The 20794-nt window shown below is 42.2% G+C and overlaps 1 long non-coding RNA gene across 7 annotated transcripts in view; it reads right to left on the reverse strand.

Moving 5' to 3' along the window:
• The window catches only part of LOC109377735 (uncharacterized), a 48209-nt gene that overhangs the window by 22912 nt on the left and 4503 nt on the right, over nucleotides 1-20794 (reverse strand). For 2 of the 7 annotated variants that reach the window (XR_002122924.1, XR_002122923.1), the window contains exons 2-3: nucleotides 19733-19830; nucleotides 18915-19081 (exon numbers count right to left, since the gene is read on the reverse strand). The exons of 3 other annotated variants lie outside the window; for them this stretch is intronic. This is a non-coding gene — a long non-coding RNA (uncharacterized LOC109377735). The remainder of the gene's footprint in view (nucleotides 1-18914; nucleotides 19082-19732; nucleotides 19831-20794) is intronic. 2 more of the 7 variants (XR_002122925.1, XR_002122926.1) reach the window with 1 other exon arrangement.

Here is a 20794-nt window from a genome sequence, read left to right on the forward strand (position 1 = left end):
ATCTCATGGGCTTTATTTTTATTTTTAACATGTCCTCTCTTAATACGTATGCTTTTCACTGGTTTCCTAGCTGGACTGCTGCTCTTCACCTTACCTACCAAGCTGTGGAACCAAGTACCCATTCTTTCTGCGCCTTCCTCTCCTTGCTGTAAAATGGAGATGGTGATGGTCCTGCCTCAAAGGGTCATTGGGAGAATTAAATGAGTTAGGAGAGGCACCTTTTTCAGAACAGCGCCTGATTTGAAGGAAGCACCAAATGGGGCAGATGTTACTATTTTTATGGAAAATTTTACTTATTTCCTCCTGATTCTTTTAACTTTTAGCTTATTTTATTGAATTTTAATTTTAGCATTATCTTAACTCTGTGTTTTAGGTTTCTGTATCATTTTAAATCATGTTTAATTTGGTCTACTCTACTGTTATCATTTCCTAATAGCTTATTTCAATTACTCGTTTAAGCCTGCCCTTCACCTGGGTTTTATTGACCCTCTTTGTTGTCCCGTTTTTTCTTTTTGGTTGGATTGGATGAGGGTGGCAATGGGAGTGGTTATTTTTTTTTTATTATTGTGAAATACACATTTTTTACAATTAGTTTCAGCTGTACAACACAGTGCAAAAGTTATACTTTTTACCCCTCGAGGTGACAACCCCCCTTTCCCAATCCGCCGCCCCACTTCCCCCCCAATATCATACATATCTATTACAATTCCCTTGACTGGGGGTGGTCATTTTTAATGACTTGTCTTTATTATGGGCAACAGAAGTGAGTCTACTCTAGAGAAGCAATTACCAAGCTTTAGTGTCCCTCAGAATAACCCGGAAGGCTCGTTAAAACACAGACTGGGGCCGGCCGAGTGGCGCGATGGTTAAGAACTGGCTTGGGATGCCAGAGGGCCGTGGTTCGGATCCCACATATGAGGGCCAGTGACACTGCCCTCTACAGCTAAGATGCTGAACAACAGCTCAACCTGGAGCTGGGATGCCCTGAGTCACCAGCGACGGCGTAGGCTGCAGCCCCTGTGGCAGTGGGTTGCCATGGGCTACCGTGTGTAGCCAGCAGCCAACGTGAGCGGCCAGCAGCGGCAGTGAGCGGCCGTCCAGAAGCCGGCGACTGATCTGCCTCACCCGGGAAGAGCGCAATGATGGTGCCAACTTGGGCCAGTGAAGCAACGTCCTCCACAACTAGACTGAAGAACAAAAGGACAGCAACTTGTCTGTTCCCCTTCCCCCAATTCCCCAGCACTGTTCCCATCCCCCAATTCCCCAATAAAAATCTTAAAAAAACACAAAAAAACAAAAAACAAAACACAGACTGATGGCACTGCCCTGAGGGTTTCTGATTTAGTGGGTCTAGGCTGGGGCTCCCAAAATTTGCATATCTAACAAGTTCCCAGGTGATGTTGATGCTGTTGGTCGGGGACCACATTTTGAGACACACTGGTCTGGAAGAGTATGAGTAGGGGCAAGCGTCCTGACTATAAACTAGGGAAACACTTTCCATCCCCTTAACCCATTTCTTACCCTGCACCCACACTCTTCACTGAATTCTCCCCAACACACTCTACTCCCTGTTCACTAGGAACTTTTCCCAAGGCCATTAACAGCCCCTCTGTATATGGGTCATTGATTGGTTAAAAAGGTTACTTATCAAAACCTCACACCATCTCATGAGAAAATATGTGAATTTGAAGCCACGGTATCTAAAACATACAGCGATAGGGTTTTAGGCAAACATTGGCCATTGCATGCTAGGAAGGAAGAGTCAGGTGAACCGCTAACCTGAGAATATACAGCTCTGGTGTGACCCTCGTGAGGAGCCAGGCGCAGCGGAGCTCTCAGCGGACCTCACGGTAGTATAGGAAACTGGAAGTCAGGTCCCTGTCAATGCTTTGTGACTTTCCAAGTAATCACTTCCAATAGAATTTTGGGAAAACAATGACAGGGCCAACTAAACCCTACCCCAGGACCCATCTCTGCCCCCTCCTTTTCTCCCCAGGGATAACAGCTTCCCAGTAGTGGATATGGACTCTTTTCATCATGTTTGTATAATTGTATTACCTCTATGTCTACCAACAATATACAGTACACATTATTACATACTGGGATGTTTACGTAGTCTGTATCTTTCCCCCACTTCCTGATCATAATCTATGTCTCACCTTTACCTCCATTACCGTCCTCAAGCCCCTCCATTCTCTCAATTTCTAAAAGTACAGGAATATGGGTTTTTCCTTTGTTCCTAGGCAGTACACAATGTATGCTGAGAAAACCTGCATACCTCAAAGGGTGCTTTATCAAACTCGGAGGGAAACCACACTGATAATCCTGATAATAGTTCCCTCTTTGCCCTAATCTCCAGTTGGCTTTGTGTCCTCCACTTGAGAGAAAGATTTTCCCATTGAAAGGATTCTTGCCCGGGGGCCGGCCAAGTGGCTCAGTTGGTTAGAACGTGAGCTCTTAGCAACAGGGCCGCCAGTTCGATTCTCACATGGGCCAGTGAGCTGTGCTGGAGCTGAGCTGCTGCTAAGCTGCTGACGGGCAGCCTGATGGCTCAGCGATTAAAGCGTGCGCTCTTAACAAGGTTGCTGGTTCAATTCCCACACGGGATGGGGGGCTGCGTGCCCCGCAACTAAGATTGAACACGGCACCTTGAGCTGAGTGACTGTGAGCTGCCTATGGGCAGCCAGATGGCGACTGGACTTGGAGCTGAACTAGCTGTGCCCTCCACAACTAAGACTGAAGGACAACTTGGATGTTTCCCTTCCGCAATTCCCCAACACTGTTCCCCTTCCCGAATTCCCCCCCAAAAAACAAACCTTAAAAAAAAAAAAAGGATTCTTGCCCAGCATTAATCTTCCTGCATTCTTCATACCTCTCCACCCTGCCATCTCAAACACACCACAAAGTTTCAGAAGGTGGGAGGTACTTAGCTCTTCCAGGTGGAGGGATCTGCCCACTGCCTGACTCCAGCCACTTCACCAGTGAGCTACCGTCCAGTGGGGATGATGGTCAGTCAGAAACTCTACAGACTCACCTACCTCCCTGGCCCAGATGGGCTCAGCTGGCTGGATGTGGAGCGCATGGCTCTATCGTAAGCGGCATCCTGGCAGATGATAGGCCACACAGATTTAGGGCCCCCCAGATAATCCAAGATGATCTCCTCATCTCAAGGTCTTTAACTTAATTATATCTACAGAGACTTTCTTTTTTCCCAAATAAGGCAACATTCCTACATTCTCGGAATTAGAACATGGACATGTCTTTTGGGGGCCTATCCTTCAACCTACTACCTATGGAGTATCTCTCCAAATTATTACCACACCAGTCTAGAAGATAAGTGCTAGTAATACGATTTCTATTTTTCTGATGCGGAAATGGAACTTACTTTCCTGAGTCACGGAGCTAGTCAATAGAAGAGCTGGGATTTGAACCCAGGGTACGTAACTTATGGACTCCATGTTCCTAACCATGTGCCCCATCAGAGTTCAGGCATGGTCTGTCTTCTAGATCCCTCACTTTCTCTTATACTTCCTCCCTCAGAAATTAAAAAGGGTCAGAGTTCTTTGTTACTTCTGGCTTTTATATGATAAACAGGCCAAGTAGTTCCACCCTACCTATAGACCAAACAGGTTAGACCAAACAGGGCAGCTCCATTCTCCACAATCTTTTGGGACGCTGCAACTGTCACACAAAAGAGATATAAAATAAAATATATGTGTTGCTCATAAAAATTTGCTCTGATAGCAACTATAATATATATATATATATAGTCATGGGATATGGAGTACAGGGAACAGAGTCAATGGAATTGTAATAGATACATACGACATCAGTGGGACAATAGATTGGGGGAGGGTGGTTACCACATTGTGAAGGGTGAAATGCATAACTATTACATTGTTTTGTACACCTGAAACGAATAATAATAACAATAATAAAGTTGCTCCGTTAAGTTATCTGAGCTTATGGGAAAGTAGGGTATGAGCAAACCACTCAAAATCGATGTGACTTGATGGACAAGAGCACTAAAAAACAAACAACTAAACAATAAAACGATAATTAGTATCTCAGAGAAAACTTGGGCTGTCCAGCCAGGCAGCTCTTCATGGCGAGAGGATGCCACAGAGGACATTAAAAATGCATGAACAATGACAGAAAAACACCAGCAGAGTGAAAATTCTGGACACAGGTTAACTGGTGTGAGTGTGTGAGTGTGAATGTGAGTGTGTGTGTGTGTGTGTGTGTGAGTGTGTGTGTGCGTGTGTGTGTGTGTGTGTGTGTGTGTGTGTGTGTGAGTGTGTGTGTGCGTGTGTGTGTGTGTGTGTGTGTGTGTGTGTGTGTGAATGCATTCCATGAATCCACAGGGGATCATCTGTGCCTACAACCCTCGGATGTCAGTAGGCCTGCACAATGCCTCTTAGTTGCTGAGTCCTGCTTCCTCTCGGCCTGTACCAGCACAAAGAAATAGCTGCAAAGAAATAGCTGGCATTCAGATTGAATCTTCAAACGAAAGAGGAAACATTAGTCATACCCTCACAGGACAGTTCTGCCACATACATTACTGTAATGGGATTTAGCTCATCCAGTTAGTACATAGGGGAGTGATATCAGGTAACACAAGTCAAATTGGTTCATACTCCACGTCTTAGCCAAAAGAGAACAGAAGAATTATAAGCTTCTGCAGCAAAGAAAAAAGCCAGCTTCTCCAGTGGCAGCAGGAACACTTTGGCTTTACTTTTTAAAATATGAAGCAAACACCTGCCCCTCAGAGAGGTGCCTGGACCTTGCAGGAGTCTTGGCTCCCAGCAGCCATGCTACCTCAAGTGTCTACCTTCCAGGAGGCCCTGGGCTTAGAGGTACATTTCTACCCACATTGTCTGCATCGTCCAGTACTCCGGCCTTCTTTTTTTTTTTTATTGGGGAATTGGGGGGATGGGAACAGTGCTGGGGAATTGGGGAAAGGGGAACAGACAAGTTGCTGTCGTTTTGTTCTTCAATCTAGTTGTGGAGGATGTTGCTTCACTGGCCCAAGTTGGCACCATCATTGCGCTCTTCCAGGGTGAGGCAGATCAGTCGCCGGCTTCTGGACGACCGCTCACGCTGGCTGCTGGCCGCTCACGCTGGCTGCTGGCTACACACGGTAGCCCATGGCAACCCACTGCCACAGGGACTGCAGCCCACGCCGTCGCCGGCGACTCACGGCAGCCCAGCTCCAGGTTGAGCTGCCATACAGCATCTTAGCTGAGGAGGGCAGTGTCACTGACCCTCATATGTGGGATCCGAACCGGGGCCCTCTGGCATCCCAAGCCAGTTCTTAACCATCGCGCCACTCGGCCGGCCCACTCCGGCCTTCTTATGTTTCTTCTCGATTGGTTCCGAATCTTGTAGGAAGGAGAGGAGAGGGATTAGGGTCTCCCTCCCCTATAACTCTGTGGACATAGGCGATAGCACAGGCAAATCCCAACCCTGACCTTCATTCGGGATGCTGATAACAGAATCCCACCACTGCACCTGTGGATTGAAAAAGGGGCCACGTACTAAACCTGACAAGCTCAGGGGAGGCCTGCATGGTGGGGCCTACAAACTCAGACCAAAACTAACCACATAGGATGGTCTGAACATAAAATTCCTAAAAGCTGGTCATGGCAGGAAGTCACATCCTTGCCCTACAGCTTCCTTCGCAAAGGTCAATCTTTACCTTAAGTGAGCCGGTCTACTGTCTTGTTGCATCTAAATTAACATGCCCTTGAAATATGAAAGTAATCCCTTCTTTCTGGACCCCTCTGGGCACAGCCCCACACCACAGCATGTGCCACAGAACACCTCACTGTTATTTGTTCCCCGAATACCATCTCTATGTGCTGTAAATGTTCATTATTCACTATCCTCTCCCATTTTATTTTTTATCCAATCCCAGAGGTTTTCCTGCTTTGTTTTCTCCCACCCCCTTAATCTACCACCAGTGGACTTCATGTAACCCTCATGTCTCCTCCTTTGATTCTACTGTATAAAATAAGCTGCAAACCCACCATTTTCTGAAGCATTTTCTCAGTCCGTTGAGATTTTGTTTTCTGGTTTTTGTTGTCAGTTTGGCTTAAATAAACTCATAAAAATTCTCTACTGCTTTGGCTGTTTCTTACATCAACACAATCACTGCAATAACAGCAACAGGAATGTTCTAAGACTATTACATGGTCTTACATATTAAAGGGGGACAGGATATGCCATCCCAAAATATGCCACTTTGACATAGGGTTATTTTGAGCAGAAGACATTTGAGTTCCTGAAATCCCTTATCTGTCTAAAAGCAAAGCCTCCCAAAAGAATTCAACTGTCATAAATCCCCTCTCAGTATCAACTCCTCTCCTTTCGGGAGATAAGAAGCTGGCACCACACTCAGACACACACTGTCAGAAACCATCGTACCTTCCACATGGATCCATTTATCTTTCCGAAGTCTTTTGCTTTTCTCTAAGAGCCTCCTTTCTCCCTACTTAGTTGTATAGACCCCCAAATTCTGTCCACTCCTTTGAGTTACTCATTTTCCAGTGCTTCGTGTATATGTGCCATGCACATGCTGACACACTTCTGTTTTTCTCTATTCTGTCTTTTGTCAGTCCAATTTACATGGCCCCAGCCACAGATCCTAGGAGGGTAGCAGATAGAAAGAATTTTCCTCCTCTACAGTATGTATTTATGAAGTTGACTTATTTAATCACCACAACCCCATGAGGCAGTTGCTTTCAGCTGAGGAATCTGAGACAAGACAATGTTAAGTGGTTTAGCTACAGCCAGTATTGCAATGGCACAGCCTGGAGAAAACAGTAAAGTTCTAGAATTGGAATGACAGCTGTGGGGATGGGGGCAGGGTGAGTGCATAAAAAGGGGAAAAAAAAGAGCGAATATTGAGCTTCTTGAGTTGGTGTTGTGGATCAAGGGAAATTGTGGATCAATCAACCTAGATAAGCTAGAATTTTGAAAAGTTTATGAAAGTTATCATGGGGCTGTCCAGAAAATTGACAGCTGATTAAACACACTAACTTTTTCTTAAAAATCATAACAAAATGAATTCAAACTAGAACAGCAGCCTAGAACAATCCTGAAGTTTATTTTAAAGATGGATCTCTGATAGAAGAGCTAAACTCTTCCAAAGGGTAGAGCAAAACGATCACTCCCAGCACTTTGTAACTTGATTCTTAACGATCAGATGCCACTTGGGAAGACCACAGAGAACAGAAAGATGAACACCGTTTTATGCGTAGACGAATGGTGTGCTTATATTATCTCAAACTGTGAGTGGCCTGAACATACAGCAGGCTCTGCAAGCTCATTATTGCCAGAAAAGAGAGTTACAAGACTAACTTTTTAAATGTTAAAACAGTTACTTTTGGAAGATGTCCCAGAACCTTTAACTAGTTTATAAACAACAAGCCAATCCAACAAGTTGTGTCAGTTAGTTATCTTGGTGAACACTGAGCAATCGGAGCATCTCTGAGGATGTGTGAGGAAGAAGCTCTCTTCAAAGTCAGCTTCTATGGGTGCTAAAAGGAGGATTTTTAAAGTTTCGTTTTTGTAGTTGTTTATCTGAAGCAAGCATCTCATTATACCTGCTTTAAATTGTTTTCAAGTTAAACCAATCGTTGCTACGCTACACAGAGCAGAACTTTTGGATTCCATTTTATGTACACCTGGTGTGCTAGAAGAGATCCAAAATTATATTTGGGGGAAACTTTAGCCCTCTGCAAGATTTTTCTAATTCATTCAGGTGAAGTAGATATCACGAAGGCCAACACAGAGGCACATATGATATTTGGATACATGTCTGCTTTTGGCCCCATTCTTGTTACTGTTTCTTTTTCTATTTCAGTTCTAATATATCCTACCTGGTCACATTTTATGTAGCATTCATTGTAAGCAGCTATAAATCATTTTTGAGGAAGGTAAGGTATAAAATGTGAAAGAAATTAAATATATTTTAAATACATTATTTCAAGTACATTTGTGTTTCTTCAAATATAAATTCAACTATTATTGTAAATGTACACACATACTTGTTAAAAAAAAAAGGCCCAAAACTGAGTTTATGTTAAGCCCCCCAAACAAACTGAGACTTAACTTACAATTTCAGCTCTCCCAGAAATGGAATCGTAAACCAGTCAATCAGGAATTGCCTGATCAGCTAGTTAGGTAATCCATAGTCACCCCTCCAACCCAATCAGGATTCAAGATAATAATATAAGCACATTATTAGTCCATAAAAGAATGTTTATCTTTCTGTTCTCCACATGACTGTCCAACTCATCTGTAACAGACACCTTTCCAAAGGGGGCAGCATGTCTTTCCAATACGGCTTAATTTATCTTGAAAAAGGAAAGTTGCACACACATTTAAATGCACTGTTCCTAAATCTGAAGACATCCAACTTCTTTGCAAGAATGGCCAAGACACAATAAGGAATCCTTTCCAGGCAGTTTCCCAACTGACAGAGGACTAAACCTCCCTCCTCTTCCATGGGCTTTAAACCCGGAAGCACATAAGCCACGTTACTGAACTAGAAAGACTAAGAATTACAGTAACAAGTTCAACCATTTCCACAAATCCAAACTTTGGACTATGTTCTTTAATTGAGACATGAAAGGCTTTTTCTCATTATCAAATTAAAAAACCTCTCTAAGTTTGTTGCCACACAAGAGAAGAGTCAGAGAGAAGATACTGGGTGAAGCGCGTTTATTTGAGTGGTAATCCTAAAGCACAGGAACAAGGGACAAGGGAAACTGAGTTTAGAAAGCAGAAAAAGCCAATGTCAGGGCTCATTCATTACTACAGTTCTCAATGTGGGCAAAAGCAGCTCAGTTCCCTGGAACTGCTGAGAAGCATACAGCATGCTTCCCAAGCCATCTTCCTAAATGCTGAACTTTTTCTGGTGCTCTCCTGTCCGTTTTCAAACCTTTAGATGCATCTGTCTATATTCACAATACTTAGGTACTGTAGACATTGGGGCCAGGTAATTTCTTCCTTGTGGAAGGCTGTCCTGTGAGTACTGGGCTGCTTAGCAGCATCCCTGACCTCCACCTACTTTATGCCAGTAGCACCTTCTCCCCAGCTGTCACAACCAAAAATGTCTCCAGACATTGCCAAATGTGCTGTGGAAGGCAAAATTGACCCTGGTGGAAAACCGCCACATTAGACGTAAGGATTAGATTTTATTTTTTTAAATCTTATTTTAAATTTTGTATTGCCACTTTGTAACAATTCAAGTTATCTTTTTGTTGTAGAATTTTTGTTTTGTTTTAGAATGTTTCTTGTTTTGTTTTGTTTTTTAGAAGAGGAGCTCTTCTCAGACTTTTACTTTCTAAGAACTCCTTGCCTTAACATCATCACAGGCTAAACTAACAGTAACAGTTCCTATGATCCCATTATACATTGAAATAAAAAATCTGAAAAAAAATCTATAATATTATTTCACATTCTATTACAGTGCTTTAAAATACATAAAACCTGTATATATTTCTGGCTACAAGGCTGCCATCTCTTTGGGGCTGGAGATACAGTAATATTCACTTTTGCACCTACAGCATTTACAACAGTCCTAATACCTATGCGTGTACTTTTAGGCTGTATTGTAAAGGATCCCTGTGATGGCTTTCAGTTCCCTCTGCCTACAGACTGCCTAGCTATTAGGTCCTGTGACCTTTACTCAAATCGTAGCCCTGCCATCTACTGGCCAATTACCCAAACTGTAGGTACAATACCCAGGAAGAAATAAACATGCCATATTTCTCAAATACAAAACCTAAAATTACATTCAATAACACAAGATAAGGAAACTTCTGCCCATCAGTAGACCACTGGATTAAGAAACTGTGGTACATTTATACAATGCAATTACTCCACCATAAAGAAGAATGAAATCTTATCATTTGGAACGATATGGATGGACCTAGAGAACATTATGTTAAGTGAAATAAGTCAGTCGGAGAAAGACAAATACCATATGATCTCACTTATATGTGGAATCTAAAGAACTGAATAAATGAGCAAAGTAAATAGAAATAGTCTCAGAGACACAAAACTGATGGTAGCTAGTTGGGAGGGGGTGGGGATGAGGGAGAAGGGGAAGGGATTAGACAGCATAAATTGGTAACTACAATATTGCCACAGGGATATGAAAGACAGTTCAAGGAATATAATTAATAATGTAAATATTTTGTAGGGTGTCAGATGGTCATATCTTGTTAGGGAGACCACTTCATGGATGGTTGTAGAGGCTTAACCACTGCACTGTACATCTGAAGCTCACATTGAGTAATACTGTATGTCAACTATAATTTAATATATATTGGGTTGTTGGAAAAGTCATGACGTATTTTTTCTATGTTTTTCATTGCAAAAATGCATTATGACTTTTCTTACAACACAATATACAGTCACGGGATGTGGAATATAGTGTGGGGAGTGGAGTCAATGGAATTGTAATAGATATGTAAGATGTCGGGGGGGAGGGGAAAGTAGGGCGGTGTACAGGGAGAGGGGGGTTGTCATTTTATGAGGGGTAAAAAGTATAACTATTGCACTGTTTTGTATACCTGAAACTAATAAAAAAATTAAAAAAATTTTTAAAAACCTTCTGAATCACTTTCAAACATGTGCAAATATATTTCCAACTACTGAAATACTTCAATTTTTAACATTTTGCCACAGTAAAATTAATTCACAGGTATAAGGTTTTTAGTTCTAATATATAGCATTTTATTGGCAAATAAGGACTATGTAATGAATACATAATGTCCACATTACCCTCCTTACTTTACGCAATGTCCTTTCCCAACCAACCTCAAGCTTTGTTGCTTTTTCCCTTAGAGACCTCTCTCCTTGAAGAGTGTAAGCCACTCAACGAATCACCTACCAGGAGGCCTAACCAGCTGAACAGAAGACCTCAGGACAAGCTCCTCAACTAGCAGGACTCCTCTTCTGATTGGACCCAAAGGTGTTCCACAATTTGGATCGAAATAAGCACTTTTTAAACAGTAGGTTATTAGTATGGTTACAGAATTGACTGAACTGACCCATGAATTCAACCAAGTAGGTTAGTAGGTGTTGGGGCTGGGGAAACGTTTTCCTCACCCCTTTAGTGCTTCTGACTGGTGGGATAATTCAAGCAACATACCGCAGATTAACAGAAGAAAATCAAATTTTTATACATGCGCTGAAAATTCATATAAGCATGGAAATTTCAAAGACAGTGAGGTAACATCGGGTATGTATGACATTTTGGACAAAGGAGAAAAGAGAGGAATGCGGTATTAGATTTTAGAAGTGAGAATGGGAGATTCACAGGGAGTTGAGGAAGAGTGAACACACATGGCAGGAAAATTCTTACAGGACAACCTGAAGACAATAGGACATGGGGTGATCTAGTAACCATCCATGCTTGGAGTCTCCCTGGCTAATGACAAACTTCCCTTCCTGAAGGTCTTTTTCTATCTGAATCTCTTTGAGTAAAAAATTCTTCCTGATTTTGGATTTAATTGATTTCAGTTCAAAATAATCGGCATGCCAGGGTGGCACATACTGCGGACACTTGCTCCTGATCCTCCCATAGAAAATTAGTCTAAATATTTTTAAAAATTATAAAAAAGCATTTTCATTACTGATTGAATAAACCTCCTCACTAACTCACTGCCTTCACCAATTATGATTGTATACTTTCAAGTGTCTCATTCACACATTACTGTTATAACAATAACATGGTTAACTAATAATACAGATTGGGTGGGGAACAAAAGAATGGAAGGAAGGTGAGAGATAAGTCAGCAAAGCAACTTCAATTACTAGTTAACATTTGAGATGTCATAAATCTATTACCAATTCATATTTATGAATTATAGGGTATTTGCTTTAGCAGGAAGGTATAACCAAATGTCTCTAAAATATGCTGAATTGTCTGTCACTTATCTCTGTTTTGTTGAGATCATTAACACGCTTTGAAGCCAAACGCAGCAGATGTATAAACTCTCAGGTATTTCTCATTCTTCCTAACATTAGCTCCTGATACATCATGGATTTGCAAAATGAGTTACTTCTAATACTGAAAACTTACTAGTGGCATGGCCCCATTTCTGTACTCCGGATACTTAAAATGCCTGATGAAATTCAAGAGATGATTTAGACCAACTCCACACAGCATCAATAGAGAAATTGAGGTTTTGATGTTTAGCACCTTGTCCAAGGTCATGAAGGTAATTGTTGACAGATAATTCTAGAACTCTCAGCTGCAGAGAAAATAACTGTTAGTCCTGAGGCCACACTGTAAGTTGATGCCTGAGACTAACACACCACCAACAGTATTACAAAGAGCCTCTCGGGACCAATCCCACCCCAGTTCACACTCCCACATACCTCACTCATCTGCAATCCCAGCCTAACTCATTCTTTTCTCACACATTCTTAACCTACAAGCTGTTTATTCTACTTCCTTCCCTTCAGAAACAAACCCTTCCAGCTCTCTTGTGACCCCAACCTGTGACCAGCAGTTCCCTTTTCTCCAAATATTCCCCTCACTGCCTTGCCCTAATGAAACCTAGTTGGGCCCTGAGCGAACATCTAATGTCAGGGTCAGGAGCTGAGTAGGTGCCTTCCTTACTCCCATGGTTACTTCCAAATTATCTCAACCCTTCCCTCCTACAAAGCCACTGTTCTTTTAATGCTGATGTCATCTGGGCAGACCACTGTTTCCTACACCTTCTTACTCTCCTCTGCCAACCTGTTATACCTCCTCACTCACTAGTTCTGTTCCTGGCAAGGAGGCTTCCATTCCACCCAGTTTCCTTCCTTTCTCCTTAGTGATTTCAATACTTAAGTGGTGACCCATCAAACAACCCCAGCTTGTTTCTTGAGTTCCACATTCCATCAACAGTTTCCTTTTTCCACTTCCATCACCCATTTTATGGCCACACACTGGACTTTTTATGTCTCTTAAAATATAAAAACCTTTTCGAAAATTTCAAATAGAAAAATCTTTCCTATTACGGCTTCCTATGCATTCAGTTCATCGATGCAAGTAATTCTCTCCAAGCATACAGTTCTTCCACGTGAGTGCACCTGATCCTTTCGTCCCATCAATTTATTATCCAGCAGGCCCAGCCTGTCTTCACTTCCCACCTGGTCAGCAGATTCCATTATCATCAACATAGGGCCCCTCTGTAAAGACCTCCACCTCCCAGTTCCTTCTGTCCCTCAGTTGAACTCAGCTTACAAAACCCTAATCCATGTATAATCTCACCTTGCTTCAGACTTCCCCCTTGTTTACACCTAAACAGGAAAGTGTCAATAATCACAGAAATCACATAATCAGGCGACTACTTTCACTTTAAGTTTGTAATTTCAGGACACAGTTTGAATCTTGATATGGCCCAGAAACTTGCCACATTTCTTTAATAAGTGATCGTGTCCTCTGGTCTCTTTTCCTTAAGGAAATATCTGCACAGTACCTGGTATGTTAAATGGTACAAAAATAACATTAAGAGCTTGGTTTAGATCACAAATAACATAAACAATAGAGCTGAAAAGGCTGAGACAAGGTGAGCCATGAGACCTAGGGATTTTCCGGGTGTGCTGTTCAACCAGATAGGGCCCTACAAAGTGAGCACGTATCTTGATGCAGTCACCAAGCCCAGGATCTGTCCTGCTGCCTTTCAGATATAAAAACATAATCTCATCGATGTGAATACCATTAACAAAGCTCATCAGAGACTGCTATTTAAGTACTTATTTACAACAAGGGAGTGTAACTGCCAAGCAGTCTAGAAATGTCATCCTGACCAGTGAGCCCAATTACCACAAGGGCATGTGGGAAACGAGGAAGCAGAGTAAGGAGTTCCATTACTGGAATGTGTCATGAGGACTGGCTTCCATGTGACAGTGGCATATCCTTGTCAAGTGTCTTCTTTTTTTTTAAGGTTTTTTTTTTTAGCGGAGCCATCCTGCCACCTATTGGCAGCTCAGCGGCTGCTCAGCTCGGGCCAGGACTCGAACCGCTGTTGCTCAGAGCTCAAACTCTTGAGTGAGCTCTTAACCAACTGAGCCACTCAGCTGGCCCCGTCAAGTGTCTTCTTGAATCGGCCTAACAGAAGATTCCCTCTTCAGGTGAAGGCACGCTCTTGAAAATTTTGTTTTTCTACACCCTTATTTCTAAATGTCCTTCTTCTAAGTACAAATCCATTCCCAACAAATGTTAATACCTTTCTGCCTACGAGCACATACATCTCTTTAAGATGCTGCTGCTTCTCCCTGCACTGAATACACTACACTTACCACTGTTTAACTTCCAGAGCTCTTCTTTGGGGACACCTAGGGTCACCTCCATAGAGAAGCTAACATTTCATTCCTGTGCACAAAGCCATTGAGCACGCTGAAGGGCAGGGTCAACATTTCCAATGTCGGCCATACCTGTACGACTTTCATGACTCTTACTATTGTCTGAGGACAACTATAATGCCACTGTTTATTTATTTGTCTTCAAATAAACTCACTTCTTTACCTAAATTTATTTTTAAAGAATGCTTTCTTACTACCATTAATTAGTCACCCAATCTGTACTTGACAGAAGTAAAAATAACCAAGAAGGTAAAAATAAAAATATTCTTTAATAATTCATTTCACTACTGCACATATCATTACTTGTTACCACAGCTAATAAAATATAACATATTGTTTTCTATCTATGTAAGCTCTAATATAGCCCATGCAATCCCAGCCTGTAACTGAAGACTATGAAAGTATTACCTTGTTGTAACATCAGCACTGCTCTGATTTATCAATCCCTGGTGTGGTGTGACTGCTAGTTCAATCTCTAAAACAAACAACAACAAAAAGACTATAGAAAATATGAGTTGTTTATATGGAATGTTCTTGAGGATAATATCTTTAAAATGAGGGCCGGCTGAGTGGCTCAGTTGGTTAAGAGCTCGCTCAAGAGTTTGAGCTCTGAGCAACAGCGGTTCGAGTCAGCCCGAGCTGAGCAGCCGTGAGCTGCCAACAGGTGGCGGGATGGCTCAGCTAAAAAAAAAAGCTAAAATGAGACCAATTCTCTGGATATAATCTAGCATGTCTTTCATGAATTCTATCAGAGTTCTAATGGTGCATTTAAAGGGCTATCATTTAAACCATTTATTGCTGTGTAGGTAGCAAGTTTTAAAACATTTTCTGAGGCATAAAAAAGCTATAGCTCTTTTGGACCCACAACAAAATGTTTATTTTGCACAGCTCATTCTATTTAATATGTATAGAACTCTGAGATGTAGTAAAATGTTTGAAACTAATTATTAAGGAAAAGAGAATAAGGAATTACAGGGTTTGTTGGCAAAGGTACAGAGAATATTTTTTTCAGAGGTTATTTGAAAAAGAACCAGGGGACTGATCAGGTAGAGACAAAACAGTAAGAAAAGCCTCAGAAAAGCTCCTCTGTCCTTTGAATTACCAGTGCCCCGGGGTAACGCTTTGTCCAGAAAGTCTATGAGCATAACTCCCTATAAAAAAAATAAATATTATATTGTGAATCATAAGATTTTTAAGACATCCACTAAGAAGACAGCAATTGTAAATGTCATGTATTTTTAAATCTTTATTTCCAAACATAGGTTCATAGTTATATAAAATCATCAAGCAAATTCAAAATGAGAAAAATAATATTTTAGGTACTATGCATATTACATACGGAATATGATTTGACCCACTATAACTGGCTCTATGAGCTACTTAGGCTTCTTAATATTGAAACTTTGTTGCATTTGTTTTAAGTACATCTTAGGGAAGAGTGGGTATTTGTCATCTGCTTCCTTAACATCCATTTCCCCTTTTTTCCCAACCCAAAGGGCCTCACTTTCTATAGGAAAACTCACTATCCCCAGTCCAAAGCAGCCGTGCAGTTTGAAAGGCTAGATCTCATCCCCAGGTCAAGTTCAGCAGAGCCTCTTACACCTGTCCACTCATTAGTTCAGGGATGGGCATGGCTTGCATTTTGACCAATGAAATGCCAGAGATTTACTAAGGGCTCCTAAGGATGCAGTCTTCTTTTTCTTCTGTGGGAGCTTTAGGCACTTGAGCTGACAAGGTGAGAGGAATGTGAAGTCCATTAATGCCACCATGAGAGCATCTAGCACGAGAACAAGTCCAGCACCTGGAGGAGGACAGAGCTATAAGAATCAAAATGGAGTTGGTGTACTGATATCACCATGAATCTATGAATCAAGACTCCTAACAGCCTAAAATCAGGACAGTCTGTGGGCAATTCACTTCCATGATATATTATGTACTCTGCATTTTTTCTTTCTTAATCCACTTTGGTTCAGGTTTTCCTTTTGTATCCAAAAGCCCCCAGTCAGTAGAGGGAGGTAATCTCGGACATCGGAGGAAATACTGTGTCAGGATGCCTGAGTTCTGGATTAGCTCTCCTTCTGGGTATGAGTGTGATCTGAAGCAAGTTCTTTATCCAAATCCTTTAGTCATTTTATCCACGAGTGCGTTAGTTCCAAAGGTTTTCTGACAGCGCAGACAGGCTAGCTGTCCACCAGTTCCACCCTTCCCTCCAGGCGTCCATGTTGACTACATTTACTGGTCTCCTGTACTGTTTGGCTGGGGAATTGTAACTAAATTCTAGACAGTGGGATACAGAGCAAAGTGATGAAAACAACATCATGGTGTAGCTTCTTCAAATGCCCCACAGGTTCCGAAGTCCCCTTTCCTTTCTACAGTGACTACGAGGCCAAATGCTAAGGATGACAGAGTCCTAGACCCCTGTGTCTTGATGAGCAGGGCACCACCCAGGGATGCTTCTCAACCCACATCAGACTCTAGGGAATAAGAAATAAATTCCATTTAATGACAGAGATTTGGGAGTTGCTTTTCTATAGCACTTAGGTGATACACTAAGATTTTTTTCATTTCACAAACTAAGTATAAATTAGGATGGAGGTAGTAAAACATGCATAATTTCAGTTAAAATTATTAGTCATGTAATTCTGAATTGAGGCCGTTTCATCAGTGTAAAAACATTTCTTGTAATGTTTGTCATTTTTTCAGGATAACTTTTAATGGAAGAAGAGAAACATATTGGAAAGTTTTCAGGTTTTCTAGATTGTGAAAATTAGGTTGAAAACCAGAGAAAGATTTTGAATCAGGTAGACTAGGGTGAAATGACATAGGCATCCTGTGGATGGGCTTGAACCTGCCCCTCCACAGGTGAAAAGCCACAGCAAGTCTGGAGAGGAGGGTGGCAGGATGAAGGGGAGGCTAAGCGGTGAAATGACTGGGAGATATCGCAAGTCTTTTCTAGATCAAAGGTGGGCAACCCATCCCACTGACTCAGACAAGAGCAGACAATCAATTAGTACCTGATTACTGAACCAATCTGAAAATGCTAGGTCAGTCTTCTTAGATTTATTTTCTCTCTTTCTCAATCAGTCCCAGGAGTCTACCTATCCCTCTATCTAGCTCTTGGATACAAGGAATAACCCGCTCCTGCTAAAATTGGATCCTTCCAATTTCCTTGTTTCCATCCAAGATCCTGGCCCCATTAAAACTTAAGCTAATTGTGCATCACTCCATTCCTTTGTCTGCCAACCCAAACCCATAGGGAGAGTCACCTCACCTCCCTCTACTTATGTTAGAAGTGACGTCTCTACAGTGTAAACTCCAAGGCAGCTTTGGATAAGTGATGATGATCACTGCATCTGGCACTCTGCTCCACCAACAAACTGTAAAACCGATAATGGTCAGGAAACAAGGTTCTCTGTCGAGTAGTGTTTTCCTGATACCCAGTTACCTTGGCAACCTAAAGCAGCAAGAGACACTGACAGCAACGGGACTAAAAGGCTTAGCTATTACATATAAACAAAGAACCTGTTCCCAGCAGTAACTGTGTGGTAACAAACACCCTGCATACTTGTTTCTGTTTTCTGATGGTGATTTTATATACATGTATACATATGAAGATGTAAATACACACACACACACACACACACACACACACACACACACACACACAGTATTCTCCACAAGAATGATAAACTTAAAACTGTCTTATTCATTTGATACTCTTTATCAAATAACTTTCTATTTTTTTGGCATGTCAAATTTTCATTAAAGATTTTTGAATGAGCAGGTAGAACAAATTAAATCCCACTGCAACATTTACATTTACAGATTTTCTGTTTGTGTGTGTGTGTGCGCGTGCGTGTGGGTGTGTGTCTTTGAAAGGGTTTACAGGGAAAGACAAATTTAAGATGTATCACCTGCAAGGATTCAGGTTAGACTGGGTATTTCCTATCTGCTCTCAGTCATCTGAGTTCATTTGAATGGAGTGGAAAGAGTCTATGAAGAGGATCTTTTTCTCACCCATTTCCATGGTGTTGTGTCTAAACTCTGGGTACAGGTGGCCAAGTACAGACAGAAGCAAGAAGGAGTTGTTTTCACAAGGATTCTCAGCCCTGGATATACAGGCAGCCCTCCCCCAGAACCCAGGAACAAGCTCTGCTATACAGACGAGGACCCAGCCTCATCACATATAATCTGAATACAATATAGCATTAGCTCAGGAAAGATATTGAAAATATACTATCATTTTGGCAACCTCGACAGCCTGAAGCTTTGGAAATTTGGGGAGACAGTGCCCTGTGCTCCCTTTTTCTTAGCCCTGCCACAGAAAAAAAGAATTGCTCTGATTACAAGTGAATGTTTTTTGGAGCTGTACACCTTGTTGACAGGAAGTGGAAAGACGCTTTTTAAATCTTTTACTAAACTGGAATTATCTTCTGACATGTCTAACATTTTCCCACTTTAAATTACCCTGAAACTAAATGACTGGAAACTAGAATCACTCACTGACATGGACATCGCCCGCGCACCACCCAGCTCACCTAAGATCGCCTATGGTTTCTGTGCCTCTCCTGGCTTCAGGTGCTTTGGTCCCTGAGGCAAAGACCTGCTACTTCTCTCCAGGACACTGCCACCTGTAGGGGGCTCGGGCTTTGGCCTCAGTCACAGCAGCTGGACCTGTTCCTTCTTCACCCCAGACAAGCGCTCCCTAAGGATTACAAAGCGGGATTACAGAAGCCCAGGTGCCCTGCCTCAGGTGAGGACAAACCTGTGCAGGGACGAGGCACACACCAGCACCGCCCTGCAGGGTCGGCCTGGGTAAGACCCAGCCTGCAGGAGCTTGGTTTCCTCCCTCCCCCTCCCGCTTCCCTCACTCCTTCCTGATTTCTCATGGGAACACTTCCCGAATAAATCACTGACATATGCATAAATCCTGGCTTTAAGGTGTGCTTCTGGAGCCTGTGTCCTAAAACTAGCTTCTAAACAGAAAGGTCTATAAAGAAATGCCAGGAGTCTGATATGTTTACGGGACACATAGGTTTATTGGTGGCACCTGCATATGGCCAGACCACAGGCTGGTCAGTGTTTGCGGACAGGTCAGAAAGGCAGCTCAGAGTCACCTCATGGTGCTTTTCCTCTGGCTTGCTTCTGAACCAGTAGCAGGCAGGGCAAAGGATATACATGAGATTAGCTACACGCTACAGGCTTTACTTCTCACTACAGGCTTTACTTCTCACTACAGCATTGAGCCTAACTGACGTTTTAGTGCAGCAACCTGGCTACAGTCTGCCACACACAGGTATTTTTTGAGTAAACAACCCTTTTTAAACCAACTTTGGTGGCAGCAGTGATTGCTTACCCCAGGATCTGTGGAGAGGGCAGAGTCCCTTATCATCCTTTATATCATGTAAAAGATGATCCAGTGATATCAGATGACAAGGAATGGGCTGCAGGTACCTGCAAACTCAAGGAACACAGGTCCCTCTGAAAGGAAGAACTACTCACCATCTCCATCTTAGTTTGGGCCTCCCCCCAAAGCAGACCCTGAGGCAAGAGTTCAAGTGCAAGAAGCTTATTTAGGGAAGACCAGTAAGGGAATGGAGGTGTTCCAAGGAAAGGAAGAAGCCGATGAGAGGCGCACTATTAAGTCAGCTACTATGTTGAATGACTAGAGATATCCCACCTGCATTATCCTCGCTGGCTGAAAAAGGGCTGAGGTATTTATGAACCCATCTTGTCAGTCACTAAAGACTGCGACTTACGCGGGCTAATTCCTCAGCATCCCCAGCCTGCCATACAGATACGCTGGGTTCCAGGAAAAGCCCTTAAACAGAGATGCATGTATGGACAACTGAAATTCACTGAAGCACAATTAAATACTTCTGAGAGAATTGGGAAATGTGTGTTATTATACACTTATTTACTTAGAAACTGACCTAGAAGAAACACACAACTGGCCCAAGTAAAGAGTGACTGGATTTCACATTTGAAGCATACCCAGAAAGGATGTTCAGGACAGTTCCGGGCTCATGGGGGACAGACTTTCCAACAGTTCTCACAAGATACATGGTAACACATTTATTTAAATTACAAAATAAAGTCAGCTGATGAGTTTGCTAATGGTTATGGGTTTTGCCACAAACGTGTTAAATTTGCAGCTTAAGGGTTTTAATGAAAATATATTTAAGGCACACAAAAAAATACTAAGTGACAGAAATTACATTCATTATAATGAACATATGAAACAAAAATTTAGACTTTTAAAGTAAGCTTGTATAAAGAGACTTTAGTTAAAACTTTTTTTAGTTTAAAACAAATACAGAAGAGGGCCGGCCGAGTGGCGCGATGGTTGAGAACTCGCTTGGGATGCCGGAGGGCACCGGTTCGGATCCCACATATGAGGGCCAGTGACACTGCCCTC

This window comes from Hipposideros armiger, unplaced genomic scaffold (assembly GCF_001890085.2).
Source record: "Hipposideros armiger isolate ML-2016 unplaced genomic scaffold, ASM189008v1 scaffold_1530, whole genome shotgun sequence".
NCBI classification, from domain to species: domain Eukaryota; kingdom Metazoa; phylum Chordata; class Mammalia; order Chiroptera; family Hipposideridae; genus Hipposideros; species Hipposideros armiger.